Below are 19,941 nucleotides of genomic sequence, written 5' to 3' on the forward strand. Positions count from 1 at the left end.
CCGCGTCCGTGCAGGATCACATTCGGCGGCATTCCAGCTGCTTCTCACATTACGGCTGCCGGCTTGCATCCCTTCTGGTGCAACAATTGGAATGTATACGATTTTGCAATGATTAATTAATTTCGATTCTTGTACTTCCATGACCTAACATGTCACCCCGTGCGCGACCGAAGAGATTTATTTGATTTGTGTTTATTAATGAGCAACGATTACTTCGGCTGCCATGGTTTACATTTTTGTTCCCGATTTTGTTTTTTCACTTTCAACCAACAGCTTTAACAGTGTCAATGGAAAATGCTGTATTTTATCTAAAAAAAGACCTGAACCTTATCCTCACGACTCGTTAACCAAATAACAGTGAAAGCGGAATTGGAATTTCTAACCACCGCCGCACACCGACGAGCGAACAAAATCGAAAACAATAGAATGATCAAAAATTTAAATTTGTTTTTCTGCTTCGAAGGTCCCGAAAGGTTTCTGGTTGACCCCACGGCAGCCTCATTCATTACGGTATGCATCTGCTTTTCCCTGTATCGCAGTCACAGCATCTCGTTCGCTAGCCGAAGGACTATAAATGTAAATACTGCTATATTTAGTTGTTTTGTTCACCAACGCCGTATCCTCCTCTCTAAACCGCCCCGTCCCCGTTAGCCATGGTTAGGCAAAGTTTGCTCAGTTTTAGTTTTTTATAGTATCGTCCTCCTGCAGCTCGGTGCACCGCGTTGAGGACGATCAACCGCTAGCAAACTTTCCAAACCTCACCAGCAAACAAATAACACAGCACGAGACGAACAGTTTCTCTTTCCTGGCTGGATTCTGTTTCTATTGATTGTGTTATATCTTTAGTTTCGTATTTCCCCCCCTCTTTTCGTGTTGCTGCTCTTTCGTGTTGTTTTCTTTCCGTAATTCAATCGGTACAGTGATGCGCCATGAATTATTCATGAGCGTTGGGGCTGAAGATGGTCACCGTTTGGGGCCCCGGGTGTAATCGCAATGAGCCGCGCTGATTGGCCCCAAGGATTCGTACCATTCGTACGGCCGCACGGGCAGAAAAAAAGGGGGTGCTAAAAAGATAAACACCCAAACCCATGCGCGAAGGTACGAACCTGAATTGCCCACCGCATTAGCATAATGATCGAGGCGCGTTTGCGCCGCACTATTCGCGCGTTCTATGGGCGTGTGTTGGAAGTGTTGGTTGCAAATAATTTGCGCTCCTTAAATGGTGTTTTACTCTTGCTTCTACGAGACCTTCCTTCCTTATCACAAACACGCATTTTAAAATAACTACTTTAACGTCCTACATCCAATGCCTAAAGCGGCTTCGTAATGTTACACTTTATCACATCATTTTTTTTTTTTTTTTTTGGGAGCTCGATCGATCTGTCCATCTAAGGTGCCTTTCGGCACTGATGGCTGTCATCGTGGGGCTTTTGTTCTCTTCTCGCTCCGGAAAGAATTCGTTCCGAACAAAATTGGGCCATCTCATGTGCACGCTTGAATAAAGGTAGACCCGGCCAGTAAATTATCGTTTATCGGTTGAAAAGAACTAGGCTACTGGGACACACAAACCACCAAAAGCGGAAAGTTTGAAACAGTTTAGGTAATAAAAGAAAGCCCACAAGGGATGTAGTGGGTGAGCTTTTACGGTACCGTTAAATTTCTCCCGGTCATCCTTTTTCCATCAAACACACACAACACACATACGGCGAATGTAGCACAACCCGGCAAATTGTTTTGTGCAGAAGATTGCTAGAACAAACTAACCTGGAAGGTGGGAAAGTGGCAACGAATTCTGATTCGATTCAGCATCGAACGTACATCATCTTTCGTGATTTCGTACACCCCGAGTCGTGTTAGCAGACATGATCTATTCAATTTTTTACACCCCACAGCCCCCTCACCTTGCCACCTTCAGCATTAGGTCATCTTCATTCGTCCCATTGTATCTTACCCGTCCAGTTGCCGCTCCGGTTAACACCTTTCGAGTGTTGGAAATCGTGGCTTGATTGTTAGTTCTTGCATCTGCCCATAGGAAAGAATGGTTCCCCTCGGGATGAGATTTGTGACACTCGAGAACGGTACACACGGTGGAACCAACCGAACCGCAATCTTTCCGATGGGATCTTGCCCCACCCGGTACCTTGCTTCATTCAATTGGAAAGCATTTAAAATTCGACCATTAGAGTGGGGTGCCGTATCACGCCCGCCGCGGCATCTTCTGTGGGCACGATGTGATCGAACTGGTTCGAAAAATCGCATGGCCGATTGATGCTCCGTTTCGTGTTTGTCTAGTTTGCACCGAAGTTCGGGCGTCGTGCATAACGGAACATCCGTTCGATTCGACACTATTATCCTCGCCACCGGAGAATGCTACCAAAGGTGGAAGTTCACATGCAACCGGAACGCGCACGGCTATTTGGTGTGAACAAAAAATGCTGCAAATAAAACACCAAAGAGCGCGCTCGGGGCGTAGAGTAATTATGGGGCGAAATGTGTGTTGGCGGTGAAAGAATATCGCTAGAATCGAGGTCGAAACGATCTAGGTGCTCCGATAACGAGCGGTGTATGTACTGCGCGAGGCTGCACATTCAAATCATCTTCCTTGCTTGCCATCGCCGTCGTCGGCATCGGCGTGATCCACTGCCGGTTGCATAACCGTTTCGCCTTCGCCATTCTTCGCCAGGGAATCGGGCATGCATGATCATGCTCGCATCGCCAACGGGTGTTGCTGTTGATCGGGTTAGGGAAGGTTGAAGAAAGCCGTACCAAGCATAAACGCTTTTCGCAATTAAGATTCACCCGCTCATGCGGCACCCCTCCATTGGTGCATGGGAAAGAGCATCGGCATCATCATCGTCACCTAACCCGTCCCTAGTGCAACGGAGCGCACGATCGCTTCGACAAACTCGGCCCATCTACTCACGGTGGTCACGGTGAATCATGGTCGGGTTGGTCGTGGGGGCCAACAACTTAATTAGCTTTTGCGCTATCCTCACCTGCACAGGCCAGCGCAAAACCGCAACAACCGGAACATAGATTGAAACTGGCGATGGACCTGATTGGTCGCCCAGATCGCGTCGTGCATCTCCTTGTACCGGATGGACGCTGCAGTAACGCGGAAATGCACAACTGTGAGGGTAACACTATCCTTCCTTCTTGTCACCAAACGGTGAGTTGAGCGAGTACAAGTGGCCGTACAGCCGCACACACCACTTTCTCTTCATCCTTAGCCTCCGTCCGATCACAATGTTGTGCGCGCGAGCGCACGCTAGACTGCAATTAAAGTACGAATTCAAACCCGAAAGGGGAAAAATCTTTCCCGCAAAGCTCTTATGTTTACATTTCCCATTTCACCAATAATTGCTTTGTATCGTTTTTTTTCTTACTTGCCATACCGTATATCCGCACCAAGTGCTCCTTTCGCTATCGTCGAACTGGCAACAAGATATTGGACGCCTGTCACAAGATGAGGGATAAAACTGTCGCATGGAAATGGCTTTTGGACAAGCAGGTAGCTTTACTCCATTTCTAGGATTTGCATGCACACTGTGTTGGATGAAAATTGTTTTACTGTTGTACTTCAACAGCTTCAACGGTCAGTTACGGTTTGCTCGTACCTTCAGCAAAAAGTGCCAATTTGTTTCAATTTTCGTAACGTTTCCAAACGAACGGGATTGGGCTTAATGCTCGACAAAGCTCTCAGACAGGCGTCATATTTCTTGCAACGATCCTTTCTCCCATTTCTGTTTCTCGTCTATGCTAAGCCCACGATGGAGTGTACTTGGGAGGGGAGCGTTAAAAGCAGTACAACCGGTGCAATACAGTGCTTCCTACTGTTTTTCGAATCATTCTAGTACATCAGATTTTATTGGACATATTTTTGCTATGTCGAACATAAATTTCACAACTTATATGAATGCGATAAATTGCTACTGCTTTTGCTTGGAAACATTAATGCATTGGCTATTTGCGAACCTCTTTTACATAGCTTATCTTGGCTGCTAGCACTCCTCCAAGCAAACTGTCCCGAAAACACTCATCTATCCAAAATAAGACCCTTGCAGCATCCACACGCAACAACTTTCCAAACCAATGTCCGGCTAAATGTCGAAGATTCGCGCTGCTAATTAATGGTGATTTTTTTTTCGGCTACAAGCCGTTGCAAAAACCTGGGCGAAAAACCGGAACCACACACTTATGGGCGCTCCGCGGGCGCGCGTAATTATGTGAGGCCACTTTACACAGCACTATGTTGCGCAACCTGTGACTGACCGCAAACATTGCAGGGAAGATGCAGGATGGGTAGAGGAAAAAAAAAACTTTAACCTTCCCTGCTTAATGTTCCGCCAGTTCAAAAAGGCACAGCCATCCTCCACATAATTATACCCACCCGTTATTTAACTTTTCATTGATCGTTTCCGGATATCGGAAGGCGTTGCTGTGCGGGGACGGGTTGCTCTCACTCGCGCACCGAAGAGAAAGCGCACCCGCCAGTGTTCCGTTATCAATATCGTCGGCTGTATGATCATCACCCGCATGAAACGTTCGACGGTGGACGCCTCATCCCAGGTGACAGGTTGAAAAAGAGAGTCCATCGATTGAAAGGGGAAAAAAAGTAACAATAGCACCAATCATCAATCCACCTTCTGGCCGATGATAAACCATCAATTTTCGGTTGGGCGCATTTTTTTTCTCGGTTGCCTAATATTGGTCCCGATCAATCGAAACCCACCACCAACCACTGGTCGGGTGGGACCGGGTAGTAATTAAAAGCATCGCAAACAATTCTGCCCCGGTGGCAATTAAAATGGATAGTTCAAAATCGAAACGACCGACTTCGACCGAAAGCGTTCAATAAGGGCAAACCGGTGTTCGAACCCTCTCCCTTCTATATCACGCGAATTATGCGTCGCTTTACATTGCATCAGACGCGGCGGATTGATCGCACGTTGGAAGCACACTGCATCGTCCGCGCGTCACACAGACACACGGCAACCTCTATCCTAAATTGGGTCGCAACAACCTGTGCCTGGTCATGGGGTAGTATTGTTACTGTACACTTTTTTTCGGCTCCAGTTTCTACGCATTGCGAAGTTGCAAAGTGCTCACGCGCGAGCTCACAACACACGTCGGAGAAACACAGATCCCAATCGAAAGCAATCGGACGCTATCGGATTGCGCAACCACGCTCATTCGGTGGGCTCGCTGGACGGCAAAGTCAAGCTTCATTCATACTTTTACGCACTAACGCCAACGGTGTTTGTGCGCCCCCACCGCCGATGCACGCTCGCTCCCTCAATCAGCACCGGCAGGTCATTGAGCAAAATAAAATAATAATAAAAAAAAAACTGACATAATCTCTCTCGCTCGCCAACACGTTTAGACGTCCAGTGGAAGAAGCGGTGGCACACACCGTGCACCCTAGCCCATCAGAGCACCAGTGGCAGGTGCTGTTCAAAAGCCACAAGCATCGATAAATCGTTTCGCGACAAACCGTTAGAAAAGCTTTCAATTCAAGTGACCCCACGCGGCGGGGAAACGTGCGTGAGTGGAGTGTAAATGACACTATTTGCACAGTTCGATTTTGCCTCCTGTCGCGTGCTTCCTTCCCTCGGGTACACCCCCTGCACAAACTGTGAGACGCCGATGGGTTTGCTTGTTTAACCTCCGCCGTCTGTGCGTCTGTGGCGTCGCTATCAGCCACGTAGCTAGCCACCGGGGCTTGTTTTACGGTTGTTTATATTGGTTCACTTGTTTACATTTCTCCTTAACGCACCTGCGAACCCGCACCGAGCAGGTAGTCACGTTCGGATTCCTCCAATGGGTTGGGTGGATTTCAAAATCAAACCGACAGGAGTCGCTTGGTAAAGGATTCGGCTCGCAGGTCATTTGCATACGTGCCACTTCCGCGTATATGTGTTCTCACTACACATTTCAAGAAACACTGTATCGGAGAAAAAAAGACAATCTGTTCAAATATTAGTACTTGATTAGTTTCAAAAAAATAATAAAACACCCGTTTTCCACACTTGACCAGCGAATCTTGCGTAAGCTGATGAGATTTTCATAACACTTAATGCTGGTTCGCCCCGTTCAACCCGTACCGTGCACGTGTGAACGGTCATCATCATCCCTCGAGGATCATCATCTGCAATCAAATATAAACGGCGCCAAAAGTCAACCCTGTAGGGTGCGCACACACGAGCCGAAGCTAGTCGTTCTTCATAACCGTGCAACGCTGCGAACCACTACCAGGCGGACATCTTCATCGATGAGTGGCTCATCATCACGCTCGACCTCTCTAGGTGGGCACTCTGCGCCCGAGGTGGGCTGACATATTACAAAACCCGCGACGCGTCACAAGAAAAGCCACATGCTTCCCTCGTGCATAGCGGCCAACAGCCTGTGCCTGAGAGACAGATCGATACACAGGCAGGACGGACGGACGACCGGTCGGGTTAATTCCCGGCATCAATCAAATGCACCTTACGCGCTTGCGCAACAACTGGCATCGATGCACATTGACGGTAATTCACAGTTAGTGACGTTTGGCACACGGTCACTATCCCCCTTCTATAGGGTGCTGCTGATACCGTCTGCTGCCACCAGTCATCCATCAAAGCACGATCGCAAGTTTTTGCGAAGCCTGAACCTTATGGATGTGATTGATCGTAGTTCGGAGCGGAAAATTCTTCCAAATGGCATCGCTTTTGTCTGTCAACCATGTGTTGTGTACATCCATCAGGAACACATCCGACTACAGGTTGACGACTTCCAATGCAGCTTGACAACGCTGTGAATAATTATGGACTATTTGATGAAGAGTTTCATAATTGGCAAGGGTTCAGATACGAAGCATCATAACAAGGACTCAGCTTAATTAGAGGTTTTTTAACTTAGCAGTACTTAACATCAAAGGTGGTCCAGTGGTTGAAGCAATACCCATTCCGACCCCGACGCTAACCGCACCGGACCTTATTTCCGTACGCAGGACTCCTAAGCTATGGATATCAACAAATCAAAGAAGCCAGAAATGGCAAACCAAGACCTTTCTAGTGGCGGAATGTCAGAAGTATTACAAGAAATATACAAGCACTCTCAAGCAACAATCTTTCGCAGTTAAACAGGTTTTTTGAGCGAGTGACTTTTATAATAAAATTATAGCAGCATCATAAAATGATCCATTGTTGTAAACATTGCTGTTCGTTTGTCAGTTTTCAGTTTCAGTAAGGAGGATAAATAAATAGAACTATGTTCTTCTTATGTACTAAGGTAGCCATAACTATTGCAGTGCGGATTGATAGGTTTGTGCTCTGTCTAGAAGCAGCCACGTAGCCAATCAGTAGGGTCACTTTAAGCTTAGTAACACTCCACAACCATGTCAAGGTACCGAAAGACATTATTATAACCGCTAGCGTTCCCAACCATGGGAAGTAGTTTAGCAAGAACAAATAACTTGGCTCATGCTGTCCGTGATTGCGTGCCTACAGGACCAAAAGCTTCAGGTTCTCCATAGTTATCCTCGTGCGTAAAATCGCCTATCTCTAGCACCGACAGTGCTCCTCATCCCTTCTCCAAACGCCAATGTCTCGGCGGACCTTCTATCAAACGAGAGCATAGCAAAAAAAATACACCACCCGATTCAAAGGTGCTATGTTCTGACAACGTGTCGCGACAAGTTCTTGTCGCTACTACCCAGCACGAAAGGGCATAGGCGTTCTCAACCAGCGGTTCGAAACGACCAGACTTGTACCACTTCCAATTTTGGGCGTCCGGTGTGTAGGGGTAGTTAACCTTCAACAACGACGACGCTTGGCCGGTTGGTTTGGTTGAAACCGTTGAGGCCTGGAACCTACTACCACTACTACTGCGTCTTAGAGGCAGGTCGCAAAGAAAACCGCTTCGAGAACTCAATGTGTGGCAGCTTTGAACGCAGTCAGGGAGGAAATTTATATGCAAATGAGGCTTCACTTTAAAAAAATGGAGCATGATTTTATCGTTTTCTGATTGGTTTCTTGCACTTCTATTGCTTCCACTGTGATGCGGGGTTGCGCTGCGATCGTTCAGTCCCTCCCCCAACGTCTGCTTCAACACGCACACAAGCACACTAATAGCAGTTATTCTTTTTCGATTCGATCGCGCTGCCAGATCAATGAAGCCACTCGACACCTTGTCTGCCAGCGCTGGTGGCAATATTCGACAACGTTCGTCGTCATTGTCGCCGTCACCTGCACCACACGTTAAACCTTCCTAACGCCCGCGAGTTTACGCGAGTTCGATCGAGAGCCTCCTAATCGATCGTGCGGATCTCCGATTCTATCGAACCACGTGAATGAATGAGGCCGAGTTTTGCCAGATTACAACCAAACAGACCGTGGGCTTTACGGCCTAATGCTGGTGTATATGATGTGCACTTTACGGTACCACCAAACGTACCAAATACTGCATAGTGGTAAGCTTTATGGGCATTAAATGGTTCCAAACGCACATAGGAAACGCGGTCGAGCACGTGCCGCAACCATTTGCCTTTGCCTTTCATAATTATATTTCCACCCAGTGCACTAGGCAGTACGTACGATTACACGGAGGCTCAGATTAGGGTATAATTTAAATGGCTGCGGCTCAGTTGTGTGCGGTCCTGGGGTAAGATATGTTTTTTTTTTATTCCGCTTCGGGCAATGAGACATTTAAGTTTTTACTGCGTCCATGATGGCAATGCTTCGTACAACATCCTACAAAAAAAAAACCCCGAGCCAAGTCCCACACCATTGGCATCGGCAACCTGCAGCTCGGAGCTTGTGATGGAAATAAAAAAAATCGAGCGGTCTAAAGCTTTGATATCGTTGAACCGAGAGCCTACCAACAAGTACGCGTTCGTAATTCTTCGAGGCGTTAAATAGTTTCACTGCAGCACCTACCAACCAAGTCACACGCGCAAAGTGCCAGAGCAATGGGGAAAAGTGGAAGGCTCTAAATGTCACAGCCACTGTGGTAGTGTAAATACCTTCCTGACAGGATGTTAACTTTCCGCTCATGAGCGCTCGGCACCTGATACGGATCAGTCCTGTATCTTTATGGCACCGTTGCTCCTTTATCCCACACTGTCCAGCCGTGTACAGCAACATGATTTGTTTTGCTCCATTTAAGTCACCCCGCCTTACGCAAAAGACCATGGTGCTGCCTTTCGGCCATGGAATCAGTGTATTTTGTCTGCTCGTTGTTCCCTGTGCGGTCATGAGGAACTGGTAAAGCAAATTTAAATACCCTACCCATAACAAACGGAATGAATCTATTTGCACGACACACATGCCACAAGGGCTGCATTGCAATCGCGTGTCTCGTAGGTGTCACCAGCTTTGTGCCACCGCACCACCAAAGGTACAATCGCTTCTCAACTGCATTCGCGACTGTGGTTCCCCTTCCAAATGCGATTACTGTTGTGCCTACGATGTGCTTAATTGTCATTAAACCGTAGCGCGCTGTTGTACTGGCCTAATTTTGTTTGCCAACAAAAGCTTCTTACGGTGGGTTTATCAAATATTACGAATCCTGTTCAAGGCAAGCTTCATGAGAACTGATAGGTGAGGATTGGTGCTTTAATGATGCGTATCAATTCGAGGATTGATACAGCTCGAATGTACCTGCCACTAGCAACCTGCGGCACTGTCAGCATCATGCAATGGGAATACATTCCCATGGCACTGTTGGCAGCACTCTTGGTTTGGTGGGATTTTACACGATTTTTTATGAAATCATTACTATACCGCGCGCAAGCGAGAGAACCTAAAAACGTTGGAAACCTCCTTTATTTGGCTTCATGAAAAAGTCCCGTGACAACGGCAAAGCGGGACACCAGCGTTGCCAATGATTTCTGAGCACCAACTTGCACGGCTTTGCAGACGATGTGCATTCGATGCACATCATTGCATCGCTCGCGCTCAAACACAGCAATAAGCACCACAGCCACATCATCACCAACGCCATACGATAGCATCCCTACCCTTGCTAGAGCTACACAACCTGCTAAGCCACCCGGAGACGATTCCCCGAGCAAATCAATAACAGCATAAATTCACATGACCATTATACCGAACCCCTTCTGCAGTTGCGACAATCCGCCGACTGGCTGTTGGCGACGGCAGCAGCAGCGAACGACAACCGCAGTACAAGCACAGAAGCGACGAAACGGATGGGGAAACACAATCGCAGTACAACAATTTTAACATTTCACGATCACATTTAGCATGGGATTTGGTAACATTAGATTGCCATTGCTGAAGATGATACATTCGCCGATCGTTCGCTGTACCGAGGGAAACGACAAGGAAATGTTTAAGATGGTCGTTTGCCGCCAACCGATGATAAAATGATCCAACGGATAAAAACTTCTAATTGGTGTGAACTTGCTGCTTTTGTGTGTGTGTGTGTGTGTGTGTGTGTGTGTGTGTGTGTGTGTGTGTGTGTGTGTGTTGTGATTCTACAAGCCACTGAAATGTTATCTCGTTTTATGTCCCCGAATTGCAATCGTGTCTAACCGTCTTAACTATTACATCACCACACGCAAAGGTTCTCATTAGCGATGGAACAATGTTTTTTTTTTTTTGCTTTATCGCCACCAAGAACGTCATTTAAATCACCTTCCCTTGACTCCTTCGCCGGCTGTTGACACTGGCGAAGACGTAGGAAAAAGTTGAACGTCCTCGTAACAAACTTTGCACCGCTTCAAGCTGCCATCATTTCAATCACCACATTAGCATTCAGTTCAGCTGTCGTCCGCTGAGGACCTCCGAGCGAAGTTATTCTTTATGTTCTCTACCACCACCACCACCTCTCGCAAGGCGAGAGAACATTTCATCTCTTAATTCAAGGAGCGTTTTCCATTAGCTGCTCATATTTGCACGTAGTCATCATCACCAGCCGCGCGGCACCCGGGTGAAGACTAAGAAGTGATCCTCATACATGCCATCACTTTCGCATATCTGCAGTGGCACGCAAGTTGCCCTCCGTCAGAGATCGGCGACACATACACGATATGAACGCTATTGCCCATGGTCACCACCGTGCATCGTCGATTGCACAATGAAGATATCCTTATCGGACTAAACTTATCAACGCTTGAGAACGGACGGAATCCATAGCCTGCACTTACACTCAAGCGCAACAGATAAAATCACGGGCACGGTGATGATTCGCAACCGTCCGCAAGGTTTGGACCAGCATGACATGCGATAAAAGCACACGGAACTGATTTATGGGAAAGATTTACGACATCAGCTTAATTCTTGAGCTTGCAACGCTAGCAAACCGACTGGCAGGCCTTGCATGTGGTGGCAGCTGGATGATTCCCGCTGCAGGCACAATAGACTCTACACCGCGTGGTGGTGTCCTTCTGCGGTCATTTTTTTTTTTTTTTTTGTAACCAACACCCAAATGGTGCTAAACTTCAAATGAAACATAAAACGCACCCGAGCGCTATCCGCTCAGAAGAGTACCTTGGGGCAGGGAGTGCACAAGGCGTAGTGGATGCGGTATAAACCGTATGTCTGACAAAAGGGCAAACACTCTCGATGTCATCTCGTGTCGAAACGGCGCGTAAATAATTTGCACTCACGCGACGTGACTTGGCGAGATTAGTGAAAGTTTTTCTTTTTTCGCACGTCCACACACTAGCAAGCGACGAACCCCCTTCTCCCAAAGGACCCTTAGACTGCGAGTGCGAAAAAGGATGAAAGCGAATCGCAATCACCTGCACCGAGCGGTCAGCATCAAACACCGCTAAGACCGCTATTCGATCGCATTATTTAATCACCTAATAATAGGTAATTCATCATTTTTTCTTATGCGTGCATGTCGGCGCATGATCCGGGCCAGCGGGATTTGATTCATTGCCCGGAAACGGCACTGATCGCCGATCATCGTCTCGTCATTCGCGCTTCTCCTTTGATCCCGACCGACCCCGAAGAAAGTGCGAAACTGACCATACAAAACCGTAATCCGCTAATGCACACACACACCGCTAATCTGAATTCTTTTGCCCGATGAGCACGCGATTCCAGCTCGATGTAAGCCAGTGCGCCCGGATTTGGTGTTCACACTATTCTTTCCGGGAGGGAATCTTAATAAAGGCGCTTATGGTGCATTTTATCTTTTCATCTACCAAACCCAAACCGACGCACGGTGCGTCTAAACAACTCGCCAGAAACCTCTAACGTAGTCGATGTACTCCAATTAACCCTACGCTCCAATCGGAAGTGATCTAATTTACTTCATTTCCAGCCGGTTCTATCGATATTCTTCTCTGCACTGAATGTGCGCATGGGTACTTAGCAGAGAAAATGGGGAAAAACAAAAAAACCGGCCTAACCGTAAGATAGGAACACGTTTGAACTCTTCAGCATGTAACGTTACCCCGTCAAATAGGGTTCAAAACCTTTTTGCTTTCCTTTATCCACATCGCATCCGCATTTGTTCAATCTTCCCGGCCTGCGCGCCATTGCCATTGGTGCTTATCGGAGATTAGAATCTACCAGCGTGCAGCTTCCATCTCCTTCATGCCGCTGCCTTCCATCCAGCTCACCTCAAGTGCTTAATCTAGTTCACTTCCCGCGGGGGTTTAGTCAGCAACCCCTGATTGTTGCTGACCGCATCGGTTTTTAGGTCGGTTCAATCATCAAACCAACGTGCAAGTACCTCCCGCAGATGCAAGTTCTCCCGCAGAGCCACACCGATAAACGATCAATCGATCTGTGTTGCACAACTTCTTAAGCCAACAACAACAAAATAGGCCTCGGCTCGTGCCATTTTTATGTGTACCGTGCAACGAAACTGTATCAAGAACAAAACCGAACGCATGGACGCTCCCTAGTTTTGGGGTCGAGATGTTTTCCTGACTCGGCAACGGGGAATCAACCGCTAGGTCATGCACACCCGCGCTCGCCCTTCGTCCGAGTTGGGCCCTGCCATTGCCAAAGCAATTAAAGTACACCGCAGTTTAAGGCCCCTTCAAATGTAGAGCATGGCGACTCGCCAATCAAGGGAAGGGATTGGCCATGTTGGGCTTGGTACATTGGAACGATAGATCCCCTGGAATCTGGCTACATTCTTTGCAGCTCTGGAACATTGGGAGTTGGTGTGCAGTGTTTGCTTCGAGGTGAATGTAAATTTAAGGACTTTTGGAGAAATAGAATCAGCAAAAATATAATATTCTAAAGAAACTTTACACTTCAGGAAGAATAAAGACAAGACTAACTAATGATTAACGATCGTCGTGACAATAATTACCGACACCTGTGTGTATGGCCCTGCGGCTAAAGGCCAATTACTTGCATCATAAATCAGTGCCATTGATTTCCATCTGATGTACGCGCGAACGCAACCTGGCCAGTAGGTGGATTAATGCGTCTTCCAATTAGTATCTGCTTCTGTTGATCTCCTCTGCAGCAAGGTGTTACTTGTGGCAACCATTCTACTTATTGATCTCATCTATATGAATTCTGACTGCTATTAAAGATGTTGCTGTAAGAGCTGCGTCATCATTACAGTGCCACAGTATGCTCCCGTGAGTAGGCGATTCGGTACATTCACATAAGTCAACTGCAATGATTTCTCATGTTCTATAGTTAAAAATCTGTTTGAAATGTGTGCACAATTCAGCCACTTGTGTGCACAATTTAGCCAGATGGTCTATGATATTGTAATTGTCGCTTTCTTATCTGCGTGGGATCTTAACCGCCACATTCATTGGATCCTGGAGCAATTGCACTCTATTTAATCAAGCTTCTGAAGCCAATTTCCGTCCCTTAGCTCCCAGGCAATAGCTATTGCTCGTTATTAGCGTGTTCGGTATGACAATACTAATAAATCCTTCAGTAGCATTTTCGTTTTATCTAGCGCGGCAAAGCATCAAGTAGCTAGATTGCGAATTAAGCTAAATGCTGAACACTTTCACCGATTTGTCAAGTGCACTCACAGTGGGCTTGCTTTAAACTAGCCCGATATCTTCATTTTCTAGTCATAGCCGGTGGCTGTAATCACCGTTGCATGTTGATAAATCTCTTTACGTCTCTAATGCCTTTCTTAGCAAGGATACGGTATGGCCTTGCAGTAAACACACCTTTCATTTGACACGGTTACTTTTTACCGGTCGATTAACACTTCCACCAATAATTTCACCAACGCCAGCTTCCTGGAACTTGGATTCTTAATCCACCAATTGCCCAGGGCACTGTTGTAGTAACATTCAACACACGAAAAGAATAATTATAAGTTATTAAATTCGATCCGGTAACATGCATACTGCATGCCATCAGCCGGTAAAAGCTTTGGGCCCGGTTAATAGCAACACACAAACACACATTTTATAAAGCGCACTATCAACCGCATACATTTGCACACATTTTGCACCACTGCAAAAAGCATACCCTGCGGTGCAAAACACGCCCAAACTACAGCATTGCAGAAGGCAACAGCAAAAGAAATATAAAACGAGGAAGAAATTGAAGGAAAAAATCAACCCTTATTGTGGAGGTTTTGAGGCGACACAGCGCCACCATAATTATATACATTCTGGCAAGTGTGAATTTCCAACGCCCAAAACCTGCAACGTGATCACCGACAGCAACGTCGATCAGGATCGCAAAAATTTGCCCGTGTGAAAAAGTGTGCCCGAAACATGGCCAATAAATTCGCTTCCCTTGCACGCTCCGATAGTTGGTGCGCTAGGTTCCCGCCGCTGGGTGGCAATCCAGTAGTTCAGGTAAGCATATAGGCGTGAAAGTCTAACGACATCTAATCACTACCGGAACGGAATCCTGCCATTCTCTCCGCCCGCAGCGACGTCCGTGATTTATGAACTGACGATGTGTCGTGTGGCGCGCAAAGGCACAACAGACGGCGGTGGGTCACTGATATTAAGCTTCTTAATCGCAACCGACAGCAACCGATCACTGTCCCGTGGCCGTGGTTCAACCCCTGGCCGTTGGATACTGGTCGCAAATAGATCCAGCAAAAGGAGGCTGAGCTGCTTGACAATTTAATTATCATCCTGTGTTTGTGTACTCGGGTGAGTGAATACTTTCACCTCGCGTTCCACCCCTCACACTCTTGTTTGATACGCGTGCCAGACCCTCAAAGCATGATGCGTTTTCGCGGCAGCGGCAGCAGCAGCAGCATTCATGTAATAATTGCTATTTCCATATGCATCTGCGAACCAGCGATGGAAGTAAAAAGAGCCTCTAACCTAAATACCACAACCATTGGCAAAACAGTCCAGAAAAGGGTCTACGCTTTACGTGTATGGTCTCGGTAACCCACGTGTCCCGAGACAAGGATGGACCATTCACAAACTTACGCTCTTGCTCCCTGATTCGCACCAGGTGTAGCGTGTGCTGCGGACAGTAATTGGAACCGATTCTCCCCCATTGGTGGACGAATCGATGGCAACTCGCTGAGCTGCGGTGTGCCTTATCCAACACCCGGTTTGGCACACCACGGTACTTGGTTTGGGGCGATATTTGTTTCAGCCTCAGCCTAGCCGTCGCATATTTGCATAAATATATCGAACAACTGCAGCCACCAGTCGTTGGAATGCGCACACCAGAAGCAAACCCAAAACACACACACACACAGATACAGTAGCCGTATGACCACAAGTGTCGAGCAACAGGCCACACAAACCGAAACCCTACACCCTATCAAAACCTATCTTGTCCAGGACCAGTCGACTCGTAGACGATTGTGCAAAACTTGGTCTCCACCGCAACTGGCGTATAAGGTGAAACAGATTAACTGTGCCTGGGAATTAGCCTACGAAATGGGTAAATTGTTTTTGCCCTTTTTTTGATACACTCGTCCCAACCCGGCGTCTCGCCAGTGGTGGTGAACATTTGCCTCTCCATTCGCATCTTGCCGGAGAGCCTATGTAAATGGTGGCATCTTCGAGGCGAGAAGAAAGCTGCAGTGCGGTGCATAATGAACCTCCGTTTGGGCTTGTTTGTTGGGAAGTTTGTTTTTTTTTGCCTAATGCGCCTGCACGAGTGCACGTGTACGTGTTTGAGGGGACGGTGATATGTTCGACCTGCATTCCACGACCTCGATTGTTCGAACTGCAACGGACGGGACCCGCACACCCTGGATCCACTTGATACGCGCGATGCATGGATCCTTCGTCTGCACCGGTTCTGTAACAAAAATCAGAGCATACGACACAGTTTGCATCAGAAGGCTTGGGCCCAACCTGAACGTTTGCTAACGCAAAAACAAACATCCATCTCAACCTGCATACCGTGCCTGATTTGGTGCACATGCATAGATGGTTTGGCTCTTCCAACCGAACCTAACAGAATCGTAAATAACAGAACTTGGACGAAATGGCAAACGATAATAAACCACGTATTAATAAAACGATCAAAAACGTGGTAAACCATTATCTTCACCACAAAAAAGCCGAATAAAAACGAATACTCCATTAACTCTGTTCCAGCTCGGTTCTGCACGCCTAATAGCGTTATTAATTGCTGTCAGCGAAGGTGTGTTGTAAGCGAAGCCCAAACCCATTCTGCTAGAAAGATTCCATCCCAGCTTAGATTTGGCATTGAAAGTTCTACTTGCGTAACATTGAACGACTCGCAGACGCCATTATCGGGAGCCATTTTTTTTTTTTTGTAGCTGGTGTACTACACACTTTTCAAAACTAACTGGACAAACATGGCTCGCGGCTCGCGGTACCAACGGAAACCAAAAAACCCTCAGCATCAGGAAGAAGCAGGTGAAAAGAATTAACAAGTCACGTTAATAGACCAGCACCAGGCCACTGCGGGTGCCACCACCAAAGGTGCCAAATGTGGAGACCTAAATTACGGCGAGAGATAATAAAGATTGTGATCTTAATTCGTGGTGCAAGTTTTTTGTTTCCTCGCGCACACTATGTTGTTGCCAACAATTCACCAACTTCAGCCAACGATCAGTGCCGCGTTGCGTCATTACGGCGCTGGTCGGGAGTGTTTTGTCCTTTTGGTTCTCGGGTTAGGATTGCGTTTCGCAGGCATCCAAGGAGGACGCGTCCACTGGATGGATGCCATTTACGGTAACAAACCCATTATCGACGGCCCCATGATCAGTGCAATAGTGGAGTTGGAGGACACATGGCTGCCCGTTTTGTTTTTGTTGCAATCACACACGGAACCATAAGTTTCCGGGTTCCGGGAGCAGTGTTTGTGATGGACGGGACTTGTGATGACGTGCACAATCGACAGACGCAGGCGCGGCGTGTGCAATTATGCGATCTCACTCCCCACAGCGGTCAGTGTGAGGTCGTGCCAGCGAGAGTGATAAACCCGGTTGGTTTCGATTGACGACGTTTCCCTTTCGATCGGCCATTCAGGTGGATGGATCCTCGCAATATTAGTCGTCGTTACAGGGGGGGAATCGAACAGGGCACTAAGGGCACGAAGAATAGACGACTCGCACCGAAATCATACGACAGAGTGCACTGGTCCGGCAAACCAAAGTACATCCATTTCCTTTGGCCCCAAAGTCGTGATCAATTTATTATAATTTTCAAACCCGCTCCACACACAACAACTTTATCTTTGCTGCTGAAGGCGCCATGCTATGTACCGAGTGTGGGTCCGCCCCGATGGCGTCGATTGCGTCCCTCAAGTGTTCTGCCCCTCGATGGAAGTACTCTCTCTTGGAACGCGCCCGTTGGCGCTGCACTAAAGATAGTTATTTCTCTGCATTGTACTTCGGTAGAGGCATCGCGGGTTGGACTACCCTGCTAATGCTAGGGCTTCCTGGCTTACTGTCGGTTGTTCTCGTTTCGATACAGCTTACCTAACCGGGTAAGGCACACGCATTCCTTGCGGGGAGCGAGATTTAATTGGAAAATGCATACCTTCCGTGCGGTTGGACCAATTTGGTGCAGCACGTTTCAGCGCTAGGGGATGAAGTTAATAAATCGATGCCAAAGGTAATCGATCGATTAGATTACTTCAACGCTTCGCAACAGCGACGAATTTTCCACTAGCGAAATTGCTGTAAATATTTGTCACAAACGAGAGAAACAATTGTTTGAATCGATCACATGTTACGATCAGCAGCAGTTAATGGCAAACTAGCACTATACCCGTAGTCACTCACAGCAGGAACCGACCGGCAAGCTTCCAAACCACCTCTGTGTCCATGGGCGGTTAATTTAACACCCAATTCCCACCGTGTTCCCATTTTCATCAACCAAAAAACAAAACAACCAAACATGCTGTTGCTGCTTGTTTGACCACTTTTGTTTTGCGGTGGACAACCAGCGACAACCGGAGCAAACGAGAACACACCGATAGTGATAATTAATAATAGTCGGGCTGCGCTAATTCGATTCGAAAAAACAAGGTTAAACCTTCAACTCTGACCAACGTGAGAGACAAGAGAGAGCAGAGAAACACCGCTGGTCTTGAGGCTGTCCCCAGTTCGTCCTGTTGGGTGGCATGGCCCGAAGCCGGTTGAAATAGCGTTGACAGAAAATCGTTTGCGTTATGGGAAGGGTTTCGCTTGTCTTTCTTTCGAGTGCATTGAAATCACTGCTCACGTGTCTTGTAATCGTCATCGAAACCGCGCGCCACCGGCCATTGTTTATAATTTCACAAAAAAGCAACCCAAAATCGGCCGTATTGAATCAATGGCGTTGCATTATGTTTCGTTTTTAAAAGGTTTTTTAATTAAAAACAATCTGTCCTACACAAACGTCACGCGAACGCTGAAGAATGGCAGAACGGTGTTAGAATGGGGCACCCTTCAAGAGCCTTGGCTGAGCGTCCTGCGGCACTCGTCCCGAAAGGGCAGATGATTAATGAGCCCAACACCCGTCAGCTCCATCAGATGGCAATTACATTCAATTTACCGATGCTTGACAAATGACCACGAGGTAGGATTGGGCCGCGGGATTGCCGATCGCTGATGTGTTACCACTAACAGGGTGCCAACGAACCGATTGACCGGCAAACAGATAGCAAGAAAGGGCTAAGGGCAATGATGTATCGCGTCACACAGCAATTTGCATCTCTTCCAAGGGATATTCGTTTGTTACAACAGCAGCAAAGAGGAAATGCAACGAAGCAGATGAGTGGCACGGGAGGCGTATGGGTGTATGTGTAATGAGAATTTTAAATGATTTTCTCCCTTCCTCCAATGCTGGAGGCGAACGTTTCAGCTGCAACACGATCAACTTCTAGTCAGATCGGTAAAGAATCTTCACTCTCCGCCGATTCCATTCCATCAGGAATGCGAACAAAAGCTAGCGAACCAACTAGACACCAATAACGATGCTCACGACGATGATGATGATTGGACTAGATTCACCGCAAAAAAGAACATGTCAGATCGGACAGAAAATCTGCACCATGCGTCAGAATGATGGCGCACGACGAGCATGCTGATGCGCCAGATTCCCAAAGGGCAAAGGAAAATCAAGTAATGCTTCTTGCCGCCACATATTAAACGGGAAATGTCTGGAGGGATTACCGTTTGCAGCATTTCCACTCGAGAGAAGAATTTGAGCTTGTAGTGGAAGAAGTTAAAATCCTTTGGCACAAAAGATGCCATTGATTGTTATAGCCGCGGTCCGGTCCCTCGTTGGAAGGCTGTTGTTATTGATCCAAGTGATCCACGCAACAAGATGATTGGCACAATGGCAACACGATCCGCGGAGTGGACCGCGAGCCGACATGGCGCGCATCATATCTGTGGAATGGCGAGAAGTGAGCTGTGTAAAGTTCAATGTTTGATCTTGAGTTAATGGATTGTGTATCTCGTTCGTTGTGGCATGTTTTTGTAGCTAATTTTATAGTACCTCGAGATAGTCTGCACATCACTACACCAGACAGAGTGATAATGCAATTTCTACGGCACCGTCAGGAACTGCTGATTTAGTCGCCAAACTAAGAGAGTCTC

At 47.2% G+C, this 19,941-nt stretch overlaps 1 protein-coding gene across 1 annotated transcript in view; it reads left to right on the top strand.

Moving 5' to 3' along the window:
• The window catches only part of LOC126556643 (cadherin-99C), a 56,031-nt gene that overhangs the window by 29,615 nt on the left and 6,475 nt on the right, over positions 1 to 19,941 (top strand). The window lies entirely within an intron of this gene.

Source organism: Anopheles maculipalpis, chromosome 2RL (assembly GCF_943734695.1).
Source record: "Anopheles maculipalpis chromosome 2RL, idAnoMacuDA_375_x, whole genome shotgun sequence".
Classification (NCBI taxonomy): domain Eukaryota; kingdom Metazoa; phylum Arthropoda; class Insecta; order Diptera; family Culicidae; genus Anopheles; species Anopheles maculipalpis.